General features: G+C 30.2%; 1 protein-coding gene across 4 annotated transcripts in view; it reads left to right on the top strand.

Annotated features, from left to right (window-relative positions):
* The first annotated feature begins 742 nt into the window (after positions 1-742).
* LOC139520011 (uncharacterized) overlaps positions 743-15,006 on the top strand; it is a 68,982-nt gene continuing 54,718 nt past the window's right edge. For 3 of the 4 annotated variants that reach the window (XM_071312377.1, XM_071312378.1, XM_071312380.1), the window contains exons 1-3: positions 743-826; positions 10,812-10,935; positions 12,559-12,641. The gene's annotated coding sequence lies outside the window, so the exon portion shown is untranslated. The remainder of the gene's footprint in view (positions 827-10,811; positions 10,936-12,558; positions 12,642-15,006) is intronic. The other variant, XM_071312379.1, reaches the window with a different exon arrangement.

Raw genomic sequence — 15,006 nt, 5'->3', positions numbered from 1 at the left:
CACATTAAAAATATTTGTCGTAAAGCATCCCAACAACTGAATGTTTTAAAGCGCATTGGCTGCTACCTTACTAAATTGAATAAATTGACCATTTTCCACACATTTATTTTATCTAATTTTAATTTTTGTCCTTTGGCATGGCTTTTTTACACCACCAAATTGGAAAAAAATCAGGAAAGGGCTTTAAGATTTATATATGAAGACTATGTTAGTTCATATGATGAACTACTTTTACGAGAAAAGGTTCCATCACTGAAAATAAGACGTATGCGTAACATGGCTTTTGAGTGTTTTAAAATTTTATATAAATTGTCACCACCATGCTTACATGATTTAGTTGTATTGAAAGATTGTAAATATACTTTTAGATATTCTAATATTGTAGATATACCTAGGGTCCGAACATCAACCTATGGTAAGAACTGAGTTCAGTATTTTTGTGATTTTACCTTTTTGTATCCTATTTGTATTATCTTAAAAAAGATGAAAATATGTTAAAACGCCTGGTGAGCAATTCAAGCTATAAGGGAGCCTCTAGTTATTATAACTGGCATGTGTTCAAATAGTTCATTGAGATTTTGAACATTGGATAAAAAGTAATCCATTGTAATGTCTACTGTTAGTATATGAAATATCACTTTCAAATTTGTGAAACATTAAGTTATGAATTATTTTTTTCAGTTTAAATTAACATTAATAAAAGAAAAAAATAAACGAGTTGTTTTTTTTATCTTGCTTTCAGAATATGTGTACCGGTACTCAGAGGAATAGCTCAACAGCAGAATGTAGTGATGTTGTTATCATGGCTTGGCAATATTTTATACAGGTATGTTATTTCATCTTACACCTTGTAAAAGTAGCTTTTGTGTTAATTTGAGATTAAACCAGGTGTTGTTGGCATTTTAGACAAATTTGATTGACTTGAGTATAGTTTTATTTCCAAACTGAAAAATATATGAGTTCTGTTAAGACATATTACCAGATAAAATGGAGTTATCTCCCATTAGCTGTTATAAATTTTGACCTTTTCACAGTATCTTCTTGATAATGTTGCAACATTCTGTTTTAATGAAGTTTTAAAGGATCATTAGACAAAGGCCTATCTTTCTGTATAGTATGTTTTGTTTGATTTACAGAAACATAAAAAAATGTATACACAGTATTTTCTTGTTGAAATGTCAATCATAAAGGAGAAGGCCTGGTAGGACTTAAGCTCCAAAATATAGCATTTTTATAATTACTTTAATATGTAAACTTTTAGGAGATAACTGTATTGTATTTTAAGCTCCGACGGCATCAATTGGGGATTTGATGGTCGCAAATTAAGTTTACTGGCGACGCGTTAGTGGAGACAGTAAAAGGGTATTTGCGACCATCAAATCCCAAATTGATGCCGTCGGAGCTTAAAGTACAATATTGTTATCTCCATTCTAATGAAACTGACAGAAAACAACGTTAAAACATGTATTTAAATCTGTCATATGCCGTCTGCGCTTGCGTGTACGTCCCATAGCATCAATTGTCAATATGTAAGAAAGTGACGTTATCCAATCAAAATGAACGTTACAAACGTTGTTGCATTAGAATTAGCTATTTATTGGAAAGTAAAATACTTGTGTTTCATAAATATGAGCTGTTTTTGACAATACAATGCACAGGCATAAGGTAATAACATTATAAATTCATGCAATATTACTGAATCTTCACAATTTGAGCATTTAATACAGTTTTTGTCTTAAATGGAATATCTGTTGTATTTGGTGGTGATACATAACATATATAAAGGTTGAGAGTGAACATGAATGCGACCACTTGCATTTTAGACCCCAAAAAAAAACATGTGAAAAGTGATGTTTTATGGCATATTTGAGAGATTTTTCATTTTAAAGTTTGAATTTGAGCATCTTTAATGACCAAATCAGTCAAACATTTTTTTTATAAACTTTGTGAGTAGACACTTAGTGTTTTAATAGAAATGCCAAAAATCTTTCATTAGATTTAGTTGGTATTTTAGGCCAAAAACAGCCCATAACGAACCTGCTCCTTTTCACTGATCCTTTCTGACTTTGTGCTATTTAATGCTGAATTGAATCAAAATTGAGCAAAAAAAACTTCAATCAGAATCAAATTTCAATATTTCTCAATTTTTTTAATGGGAGATATTTATATTGAATTATATTACTGCAAATCAACTTATTCTTTCAACTTTTTGTATTAAAATATCAAGATTTGTTACTGTTATGGGTTTTAAGCTTTAGCACCACAGATGTTAAAAAAAATCTGTTTAACTTTTGCAACCATATTCATTCTTATAATTTTTTGAATATGAAAATTCCCAATGAAGGAGAAAAGATTTTCCCATGACTTGATAGTAGACAATGCCATTATAAATGAGTTACAAACCTATGAATAAACTTAGGAATTACCAGTATTTACTATTAGATGAAGAACAGCAAGACTTTCTTAGATAAATGGCTTTTGTATCTAGTATAGATATGAATATCCAGAAAGTTGGTCCATGTACATAGATAATCATTTACTCAAATGGTTGCACTATATAAATATTTACTCTAGATCAAATTACTAATTTTAAGTAATTAGGGTATAAAAAATTTATAAAAAAATATTAATAATTGATGACAACATGTTATAGAAAGAAATGTAGTATACTTTGTGATGGATGCTATTGATTTAACTGGAGGTGACAAATTTAACATGACTAATGAAATTTCTTGTTATAATTATTTTTAAATTAGATGGTGTCTATATCATTTTATTTATTTAAAAATATTTAATTGAAATATTTGAGCTCTTTTTTAATTTTCTTTGTAATGTGTTTAATTGTTTGTGTCAAACGAACATTGAATGCAAAAAATGTGGGGGATATCCATGTGATCATATTGATTGAGATATATAAATATGATCTGAACAATAGTGTAACTTACATGTAAAGTGATATCAGTTAATTACCCATCATTTAATTACCACCACCACAGAGCATATCTTTGGTACGGAATATTAATTTCATACAGAAAAATGATTAGCAATGCAAGATCTACAAAAATGTCAATATGACTGACATCATAAATTGATTCCATGAAGGAGTTTTAATCTTTAAAGGATGATTTATTTTTTTATTTTAGCATATATTTTCTTTTATCTATAGAATTATTGCATATGGCAGAAATAATTATTTGATGCCTTCAGTACAAGATATTTAGAAATTTGGTGCATGCATTTATTATTATGATTCTTGACCATTTGATAGACAAAATTATATTAGTTATAAATAAAGCTATACAAGTTTTATTTTGTTGCAGAACCTATCCTAATGCAAGTTTTGCAATAATAAAAAGATTGCTAAGTTTAATATAAACCTATTTTAGCATTTTGAAAACAATAAACAATAAAAGTGAATAGCAAAATAAGATGAACAAAATGCTAATACAGTAAATCCACATGTATGATCGAGTGAAACCATTTTTTTCCCCCATTTATGAATGAAAATTGTTTCTATACACTGAAACCTTTCTAAATTTTATAATAATACATAACTGATAGATTAACATGATACAATTTCTAAAGTTTTTGTCAAATGGTGCTTTAACAAAGGGTTCTTACTCTGTAATTACTGGGTCAGTTCAGATCAAATATTGATGAAATGATACTTTGATCATATTTTTAAAAATTGATAAAATTGATAATTAATAGCTTAGTTTATACAAAAGAAATACTTCTAAGGATTATGCATTTAGAAGGTAACCTACTGACCTCACCTAAAATTGAATACAGCTGCAGTTTACAGAAAAACTAAAGAAAAATTAAATTTTTTAAACACTAACAATTTTATTGATAAAAAGAAAGACCTGGTCAGTTGGATAACAATATAGTTCCATGGCAGGGCCGTAACTACATTGAGGCAAATGCCTCATGTTAGAAATTTCAAAAAAAAAAAAAAAAAAAATGAAACAAAAGATTGCCTTCATATCAAATTGTTTTCACGAATTGTCTTACAAGAAGCAAGTTCTCTTCACTCTCTGGTGGCTCCCATGCATGTTTTTCGTTATCCATGTTTCTATTTTCCTTTTAGTTTTCAGAGTTGATGGTCTATTGTTTGTACTTCTGTGTCCCGGGTTTGTCTTTTGTTCATTTATTGTCCAACTTTATGACTATAGTCTGAGCAGTACTAGTACTTAAAGTATAATACTGCACTTTCACTATATTTAAATCTAGTCATAAAAAATCACCAAAGTCTAAGCACAATACAAGATGAGAACAGACAGAGAGATCCAGTATAAATAATTATGAGAATTATGATTTTTGCTTTATCCTACATATCCGACTTTAAATGTTGTCTCTAGAACCTAAAAGTCTTAAATTACAATGAATCTATGTTTTTGTTTTGGGACCAGAATATTGTTGAAAAAAAAAATCTAATAATCAATTAATCGGTTTCAGTGCAAGAAAGAGTCTGGGAAACGCTCAGAATGCACAATTTTGCGTTATTTTTATCAGAGCTTCAGGGCTTGAGCGGCCCCCAGACCCAACGCCAAAAAATATATTTTGCCTCACTAGTAAAAGAGGCTAGTTACGGCCCTGCATGGAAAAAAATTGAATGACTCCCATCCCCAGTAAAAATTTTACTTGTAAAATTTCAGACTTGACCCCCGCCCCAACTTGCTCTTTTCAAAATTCCTGATACCTGCACCTGTTGTGATTATTGATCTTGAAGGTTTTTTCATTTATTCCTTGTTTTACTTCTATTTCTGTCAGTTTTATGTAAAACAAAGGGTGTTGCATGACTTGCATACTATAGGTAATTTATTCCCCTTCCCTATATGGGAAGATATTATCAGATTTACCTGACGGTGCTATAATAGTTACTGGACAGAAATTTGTTGGTCTTTGACCAGAAGAATAAAAAAAATTCAAAGGTTTAAAAAGTCAGGACGGAACAAAAATTCCTGGTGAAATGCCATAAAAATTTGTCTTCAATTTCATGCGTGAGCCATCAAAGGGATCAGTTTACAATTGAAATTTAAATCCTATACTTAAGTCTTTAAAAATTGACTTAACCTAGCTGTTCATATAAATATCTTACTTCATACATTGTTCAGATTGTTAGATATATTTTGTCAACATTTTTAATACATTTATGCCTGATTACTTGAGGTATTTGTTCTAAAATCCACTTTCTGTGGATTAAATGTTCAACACCTTCTTGAGGATTATGATTCTTATCCCCAGATAATATCTCGGCAGAAGTGTGTATTTATTCGACTTTCTTTATCACCAATCATGATCTGTTCAAATTTTAGAGACAATATGTATTTATTACACCTTTTGAGTGAAAAAGATTATCTAAATATTTGAATTAGTTTGAGGATTGAAAATGAATTATCGTCAAAATCTTAATGTGAAAATCATTTATATTTCAAAAGAGAATTTAATTTTATTACATGAACGATAACTTGGGGGAAATCAGAAAGTAGGGGGAATGAAAGATTAATCTATACAAGTGTGCATTCATTTCAAATTTACTTCAGTAACAGAAATTAGATAGTTCATGCAGCCCTTGTCACTTTTTATGCTCATCATTGAGACCTATGATGGCATACTGTTAACTGTTTGTCCACCTGTCTGTTCATTCACATGTCTTACAAATATCAGAAGAAGATTTGATTTAAGTTAATATTTCACAAATAATGCACCTTCTCAAGACCATAGATGTAATACCCAGTACATGTATTACATCTATGTCCAGTGATAAATTGTCAAGATTTTAATTTACATCATTGTTGGGAATTGATAAAAGATAGCTCACTTGTGATTTTGATAGTTTACTTGTTTGTTGTTCCAAAGTCACTGAACATTACCTGTCAGGTTTAAGTAAGTTTTTTTTACGTATTGTACCATGAATTGTGTAAGCTTGGATTGGTTTACCAAAAACTTTCTGCATTTGTTGGAATTTAAGATATCATTACAGCTTTGTCATCTCAGCATTATATATTTATATGAATTTGAAAATAATGTTAAAGCAATTGTTTACCAGTATCCTGATTTGTCTTGATGAAATTATTTTTAAACTTTACATTTCCATATGTTTTGTGGTGAAATGATCCTTTTTTATATCTTGCTAAATTTGAAATTTCAATAGTGAATTGAATGATATAAATTTTATATTCTCATACTTCTGTTGTCAACATAAATTTAACCTCTAATATCACTATTTCTGTGGATTATTGGACATGACAAAGGTACCTATAAAATTTTGACCACAATAGAAAACTGACGCCACAAAGAAAAGTGGTGGTTTTATGACATTAAGAATTTAAGTGTCCTAGATTCCCAAATATCAATAAGATCTATTGAGGTTTAAAGTCTGTGGTTCATGCAGGAGCTCCTTGGAATTATGAGACTGCATCCAGATACTTTTTCTTTTATTTATCTGTGATTTACTGATAAATGGACTTGCTGGATTAGTATAGACTGAAGTATTGGACGATCTTCTTTACTTTTGATCTGTCTACTTGAGAGACCATATTATTTCATCTGTGAAATATTACTATACTGAAGAGCAACTAAGTGGCCAATTCCTTTAATCAAGAGCTGACCAAGGTTATATTGACCATTGTCCAGAACCACTTAACACCTTTATATTAGTAATTTATATTATTTAGCTACTTTTACCAAATGTTCCTTTTATGTTTCTTCTGATTTACATGTTATACAAATTTGTCCCTGGATATGTTATTTCACAATGTCATAATGACTATATAAGAGGTTTAAACAGTTTGAATCACTCCTTAAGAGTTCTTATTAGGATTATACTTATCATTGGTCATATCAACCACAAAGTGACCTGTTTATTTTTCATATATGCCTAACATAACAAAAATTACTGTAATATGAAATATTTAAAAGTCCATAGGTCGAGACACCGAAAAGTAAGTACACATGAGTTGTAAGAACTATGGTTATAAAGTATTAAATGGAAAAAAGATGAAATACCAATCGCCAAACAAAATGCAGATCATGTTTTTTTATATTAAAACACCAGACTAGCGTAAAATGCTGCTTTGGCAGCTTGTCACTAGTCCAATGCCCCAGATCAGTAAATAATGATTCGGACTAGTTAAAATTTTCAAAATTTTCAATAGGGACAAGTTTTTGATATTTTAAAAATATCTGGACTAGTAGATGAAAACGTTTTGGTTCAGACTGCTTTGATATAACATACTTGACATGAAATTATAGGTCTTTTTATTTATTAGCCAGGCTGCAACATTTTGGAACTCATAAAGATATAATGAATAGTTTTTCATTTTCTAGACATTGTTTTTAGCCATAGACTAAGTATCTGTAATTATGAAGAGGAAGACTTTTCATGGTTTTTAAGGCACAAAAAAAGTCACCAATGGAAGACAAAGCAGCCATATTGAGATGGTGTTTGGGAAGATCTCTATTAAATCAGATACAACCAATCTTTTCAATGGAACACGTGCCTTTAAATTAGGAAAGAAAAACCTCAATTTATTTCAAGTTCATTTGATTTTCAAAAGATAAAATCTGAATGAAATTTGGCAATTTTATGCATCATACCAATGTTTGTGGGTAATATCTCCAGCATATCAGATGATGGTTTCCAGTATTCCAGAACCATGTCATCTGTACTGAGATCTGTATCATATATTTATGCCACACTTTTTTGTTGTTGATCAATCTTGTAATGCTAAATGCAAGATCCAAATTGATATCACTTAAAGAGTATAAAATGCACTTTATTCATGATTCTCCTTTTCTCAATAGAAATAGAATCAGCAATGGTTTAGTTTTAACTCATGGCATACATATTTTGCACAACTTTTCCAATTGCAAATGCTCAGGATGATTTCTCTAATTGAATAAGAAATCATTGAATTATATTTTTGCTATAAATACAGTTAGACATCTTCATAATTTTTTTGCCCATGAAATATTTTTTAAATATTTCTTCAAAATTCTACAATTATTGCTTGTATGTTTGAAATTATCATGTGTGAAAAAATGTAAACCAGATAAGAACACCTCACAAAATCTTTCTGTTTACAAGCCCTTTTAATAGTAATTGAAACATTTATCTGATTTTCACCTTTGTATGAAAAAAAATATGTTTTGAGCTATGGTGCCCCCAATGATTTGACACATCATGACATATAAAGATGCTATCACATGAAATAGATCTCTGGACAAATATTCTTCATTAAGCAGACTGCTGGGTTGACCACAATTTATGAGACGTTTGAAGATCTTGGAGCAGTGATGAAATTAAGAATTTTTCCCCTTCAGATGATCTTGACTTGATATATATGTAAATTGTGACTTTTTTCTCCCTTTGTATTATATTATATAGATGGGTTATATGATATAGTTTTATAAAATTCAGATTTTAATGAAGATTTGTTGTGATTTATATCAAAGTATGATGTCTGTTTAATGAAACTTCAGAGCTGCAGACCTCACAATAAAATATAATTATCAATCTCCATATAGCTAATAAGTGAGAAATGGATAAAATCTATACTTACATCTGAATATTTTTTTTTAAAGCAATTCTGATACCCTTGAACCTAGAAACTTTCAACAAATTTTTCTCGGAAACTACAAATCAAAGCTTCCTGAAAATTTGTACCAAGCTTCTTGTGAGCATGATAATACTGTGTAATACATTTGTACATTGTGAGGGTAACATTAGTATGAGATATCTCAGCTCTCTGACATCAACTTTCTGTTGACAGTGATTGTGAGGGTAACATTAGTATGAGATATCTCAGCTCTCTGAGATCAACTTTCTGTTGACAGTGATTGTGAGGGTAACATTAGAAAGAGATATCTCAGCTCTCTGACATCAACTTTCTGTTGACAGTGATTGTGAGGGTAACATTAGTAAGAGATATCTCACTGAATGTCTTCTCTATAATAGTTGCTGTATCATATACATTTATAAGTGAGGTAAGATAGACTGATTCACTCAGAACAGCACTATCAATCATAGGCAGATCCAGGGGGGGGGGGGGGCTGGAGCCCCCCCCCCCTTTCGTGGGAAAAATTTGGTTAAATATATTGGGAATCATTGAAGCATGACTGGAGCGGGTCCCCCCTTAGGTCAGTCAGCGGGCCCCCCCTTAGGGAAAGTGATGGATCTGCCACTGTCAATATGTTTTGAAAATGTGTCTGATGACCACGCCAAATAACCAAGATGGCCGTCATGGCTAAAAATAGAACATAGGGATGAAATGTAGATTTTGGCTTATATTCTCTTAAACCAAAGCATTTAGAGCAAATCTGACATTGGTACAAATGTTTATCAGATTAGGATATATTTGTCCGGGCATTTTCAGAGGAATCAGACAAACTGTTGTTGGGTTGCTGCTGATCATCCTGAATTAGTAATGCAAAGGAAATTTTGTTGTTTTTGGTTATTATTTTGAATATTATTATAGATAGAGATAATTTATAAACATCAATTATGTTCATAAAAGTAAGATCTATAAATAAGTCAACATGACCAAAATGGTCAATTGACCCCATCAGAAGTAATTCCCCTTTAAAGTCAAATTAAACAATTTTTCGTAAAATTTTGTAATCTTTTACAAAAGTCTTCTCCTGAAACAACTGAGCCAAACCTAATCAAACTTGGACACAAATACGAATTAGGGTATTTAGATTATAAAAATGTGTCCAATGACCCTGCCTGCCAACCAACATGGGAGACATGGCTAAAAATAGAACATAGAAGAAAAATGCAGTTTTTGACTTGTATCGCTAAAACTAGAGCAAAAGTATTAACGATATTTCATGCATCAATTGTAAATAAAAATATCATGTGAGTGGCACATGCTCCTTGGAGCCTCTAGTTTAGGATCCTATAATTGAATGGTTGTGTAGCTGTATTGTTTTTTGTAAATTGTTTTGTTATAAACTATAGGCTTTAAGTTTTCTCCTTTGAATTGCCTGGATTTTTATAGCTGACTGTACTGTAGGGGTTTTGTCCATTGTTTAAGGCTATGTAAAGACCTTTTATGGCTATAACTGTTTACATCCTCATTAGTTGAACTCTGGTGAATTATTGTCTCATTTGGTATCATACCAAATCTCCTTATCTTTATATGTATGAATATGATTGCTGTATGTATGATCACTTATAAGAGTGTAATAAAATTGAGTCATATTGACCATCATTTTATTAATAAGCATTAAAATACAGAGGAAACTGAAATGATACAGTTAGTTTATGAAGATATACAATGACTGTGTCAACTTTGTTTATATAAACGACTGAGTTTACAGCTCAATATTAAGGGGTTTGCTCAAGATACAGTGTTAGGAGAATGAGGATAGTTGACAATAGGAATAGATACAGGCATTGGGATTAAATATCATTTGTGTCTCTAACAGCTCTTGCCTTATTTATGTCCAGAAATGACATTCTTTGTGTCTATTCAAACCTTATTGCCTTTATGCATAACAGCATTTAATTAGTTGAAAATACAGGAAATGCAGTAATTTTATTTAACATTGTTTGATTATCTTATACTTTGATTAAGCTTAAGCTAACCCTTTATTGCCAAATAATAAGTTTAATTGCTATAATCATTTATTGATTTGGTCAAAAGTTTATGTCAGAAAAACTCTACAATCTGAAATAATTGTACAAGCAATTTAAAAAGTCTGTTGAATGTTTATTACTAATGCAAGTCTAGGCTTTAAGTGCTTGATGCCATGACACAAAACAATAAATATCTGTAAATTGTCCTATTATTTTATTTCAGAATCTAAGCACTGCTGTTAAAGGTACCTGTCGCTAAGAAGTATTGCTAGTTAGAAGACATCAGTACCATGTACCATGGTGTAGGCAATTGGATTATATTAGATGGATAAATCTGTTGATTCAAAGTACTGAGTATTTTCCTTTATAATATCACCATTTGAAGAAAAAAAATTATTCAATTTCAAATTGTGAACTTTGCTCTCAAATGCAACCATACAAGCCATAAAGGAGAAGTTGGGCTCGCAAACTCAACTTTAACAGTCACAATTCAAACAAAACGTTGACTTTAACAGTGCATAATTGTTTTCAAGGAGGGGTTCTTACAAACCTCCAAACCCTCCTGGCTACGGGTATGAGTCAATTGGTCATAGTTAAATCTCAAGTGACATTCCTAAATTAAAGTCTCCTAATTTGAGAAACTCAATCATTTAGAGATAAAATAATCATAAAATAATCATAATTATGAAAGGCTTGAATATTTTTTTCTGTTATGCAATTTCAGGGAATATTTAATATGCCTCCTCCTTTGCAGTTTTAATCAGTAAAAAAAGGATCTAATAACTTTCAGTTAGAAAAAAAATGACAAACTAGCGGTTAAAATTCATGAATTTGTTTGGGTAGTTTGTCTTATTAAACGGATACCCCTCATATCCTTTTGATCAAATTATTCATAACAAGGCCTAAGGTACAACAAATTTGAAATATTTTTGTGGTTTATATTACACTTCGTATTATTACTAGTTCAATGACTTGGCTTTTTTCACCGCAGTTGATACAAATACAAAATGTTTCATATTATTATCTGTTTTTTTCCGATTATTTTATTTATTAAATGCTATGCAATACTTTAAATACTCTACTATCAGATATATTTCACTTAATGCCCCGCCAAGACAAAAAGACAATCACAAAGAAAAATATTCCATTTAGGCTTTCTTTTATTTCCTTCGTGTGAAAATCAATATATTGATAACTGCACAATGAAATGCAGTTACATACTTTTTGATTTGAGTATTGTATTTTGGACCCCCTGTAAACTATATTGCTCTGCAGGAGATATTCTATACGAGAACAGTGTCTCAACCCCAACACCTCCTAAGTGGAGGGAATCCGTTTACACACCTGTCAATACTTTCACCTTAAGACAATGATTTTGGTAAGGGGTGGATAACTCTATTTAGAAGAGTATCTATAATTGCTGTCTTGTTTGTCAAGTTGTAAATATTATAATTGACTGGTGTAACAATAGAAAAGAATGCAAGTATACATTTGAGGGTTCTTTTAGAAAGAGGGTTCTGTATGATCTTTTGATGTGTTTCATAAGTTTATGACTTGCAATTTCTCATCTCACTTTAATCAAACTTTGCATCTTGTCATTAATTGATATGAAAACACAAAAGAAAATGTCCCTGAAATTGGTTATTTCTGAGTTGGCAAATAATGATATGTCAAATTTTCAAATGATTGAGATGTTTGAAATACTTGTATTCTGTATGTAAAATTTAACTATTGTTTGCCACTACATACATGTTGTTAATTTTCATGTTTGTATTTGGTCACATGTCATTCATTCTTTGTAGCATTCAAGTCAACCACAATTGTATCTCAAATATCCATATTTACATCATGTATTGCCCATTTTTAATTAGAAATAAAAATGAATCTGCCCTTTCTTGATATTATAATGTTTTCTGATTTTAAGTATACTTTTATTGTTCCAATTTTATCCCTTTATATTTCTATTTCAGGGTGATGCAAAAGATGAAATAGAGAAAAGATGGGAAGTTAGTTGTAATGTAATTAAGACCAGAGTAAACCATAGAATCAAAAGGTAATATAATTGATTTATTTGTCTACTTTTTTATCATTATAAAAGTTTACACTTTTAAAACAAACTTGCATTTAACAAAGAGCTTTAACATTGCAAAGTGGAATTAGGCATCTTCTTATTTTTATATTTATTCATACTGGTAGTCAAAATTCTAGAAAAATATTTTCCCTTTTTGCAACCTCATGTTTTTTTGGACCTCTAGTATTGCCATTTGGTTTGGTTTAAATCACCTTGTCAATTTGTCATACCTGTTAATGACACTTTGCACCTGAAATCTTTGAAATCAATTAAGTGTTAATTACAGATATGTTAAGGACAAGGTCACTGATTTGTGTATAATCAAATATCTCCTGTATAGATTTCTCTGTGCGATTTAACAGATTTACATTGTTTGCATGTCTTTAAAAGATACAAAACACTTTCAATTTTTAACCTTATTTTCTTAAAGTGGTGACAGCCTGTTGTATTTATTTGAAATGTGTTGTAATGATAACTACTGGTAAAACAAGAGGCATTTATATTTCGATCATACTTTTAAATCAAAGACAGGTAATAGAGAGTGCTTCAAACTTTTATGTTATAAAAAGTTCAGTGATATACAGAAAGCTATTGGTAGATATGTTTTGAGCAATTAGAAGGAATACTTAAAACAACACTTTATAGATATGCAATTATATATATAGTACTTAGAAAATATTCATTCATTATCTAGTGATATTGGGTGTCTTGATCATGTAAAAACTACACTGACTCTATAATATTCTTTGCTTGCAATATAATTCAGATCCAAATTCTGTGTTGTATAGAATTATTTTTTTTAACACAACTGATATTTTAATTGTGCCAAAGTTGATAGATTTAACATGTAAATGACCAAACCTGTTTGTTTTTCTCATGAATGACTTTTGCTTTTGCATAGCTTTGATACTGAAATTTTTACTATCCCTTCTCATTCTGTTAGAATGAGAATGATTTTCCATAAATGCTTTGTAAACCTGTTCCAATTATTTTTCATGGCATTGTGCTAATTTTAAAGCAAAGAAAAATGAGACCAGTTGATGTTTTGTTCCTTTCATGTAAAACTGTGTTGCACCGTCTCCAATCGTTGCTGCTGGTATCTTCTCTGATGATAAATTTGCATGATTATATTCAAATAATGCAACACAATTCTCATATTAGTCATTTGTTTTTACAAGTAATTGAGGAAAATTCTAAAATAATTTTGTAGAGTGAAAATCAATTTTTTTTTCATTATTTAAATGATAGGGGTTGCAACCTTGAAAGACCAGAAGAACAAAAAGAAAAGAATTATGTTTGTGTAAACATGTGATTTGATATAGTTCAGATTAATAAGAACTTTTTTAGTATGCATAGACAGGCATTATGATGTAGATTACAATAATTAATCACGCTACTATTTAGAATTTATGAAATATTTTCTTTTAAACTGGTCATTCTAAGCCCCTAATTGAACAATAGAACAAATTAACCAAAAATATAAAGATGTCTTTTTGAAGGCTGATTAAGTTTTCATCCTGTAGTGAAATAAGCCTTTATTTAGGAATGAAAAAGACATGACAATAAAGTCATATTCGACCAAACAGAAAGGTGCGAAATGAACAGAGTTGGTCTTTATTGGACAAGATTAATTTGGTTAATCAGGCATAGTATGAAAGAATTAAAGTAGTTTGTAACAGGTTAAGTTATGAAGGTTTGCATCAAGACTCCTCAGGACGAGATTTCTTGGACAAAGGTCTGGGCAGGGTTCTTGACATGTTTTTCTTAATTTATCGCTTATAATTGTCACTGTTTATAGTTTTGTATAAAAAGTCTTAGCAAGGTGAATTGATCTCGTCAGCCTTAAGCGTGAAAGTTGTCGCCAGAGGTGTCTACCCATTGTTGAAGGTGAGTGAAATCTCTGCAGGACATTCATAAGCTCTTGATCTTCATCTTTAATTATCAAAAAATATAATTCATTGGGACAAACGGACTGAACGGTTTAAATGGTATGTACTTACTTTAAAGATGAAGTGATGTATGACTTTATGAATCCTTTATCAAATATGAATATATATAGTTTGGTCTTTACTTTGGAATTCTGTACTTGCTAGAAATCTGTTAAGTTTCCATTTTATAAAATTCAAGGAATCATTAAAAAAGGAAATATTTTTTTATTTACCAAATGTAGGCCTAAAAATATTAATTGTTAGTATTATGATAAATGTATCATGAAAATGCATTTCAATAATGACATAATGTATAGTATAAGGTTTCTAGAAAAAAGATACTGCTGTAATTTCATTATACTTGAAATGAGAAATTGCATGAACTACGTCATTTCATTAATTTTTTGTTGTAATATAAA

Source organism: Mytilus edulis, chromosome 4 (assembly GCF_963676685.1).
Source record: "Mytilus edulis chromosome 4, xbMytEdul2.2, whole genome shotgun sequence".
NCBI classification, from domain to species: domain Eukaryota; kingdom Metazoa; phylum Mollusca; class Bivalvia; order Mytilida; family Mytilidae; genus Mytilus; species Mytilus edulis.
Note: the sequence above shows the minus strand (reverse complement) of the source record. Positions and strands in the feature narration are given on the sequence as shown.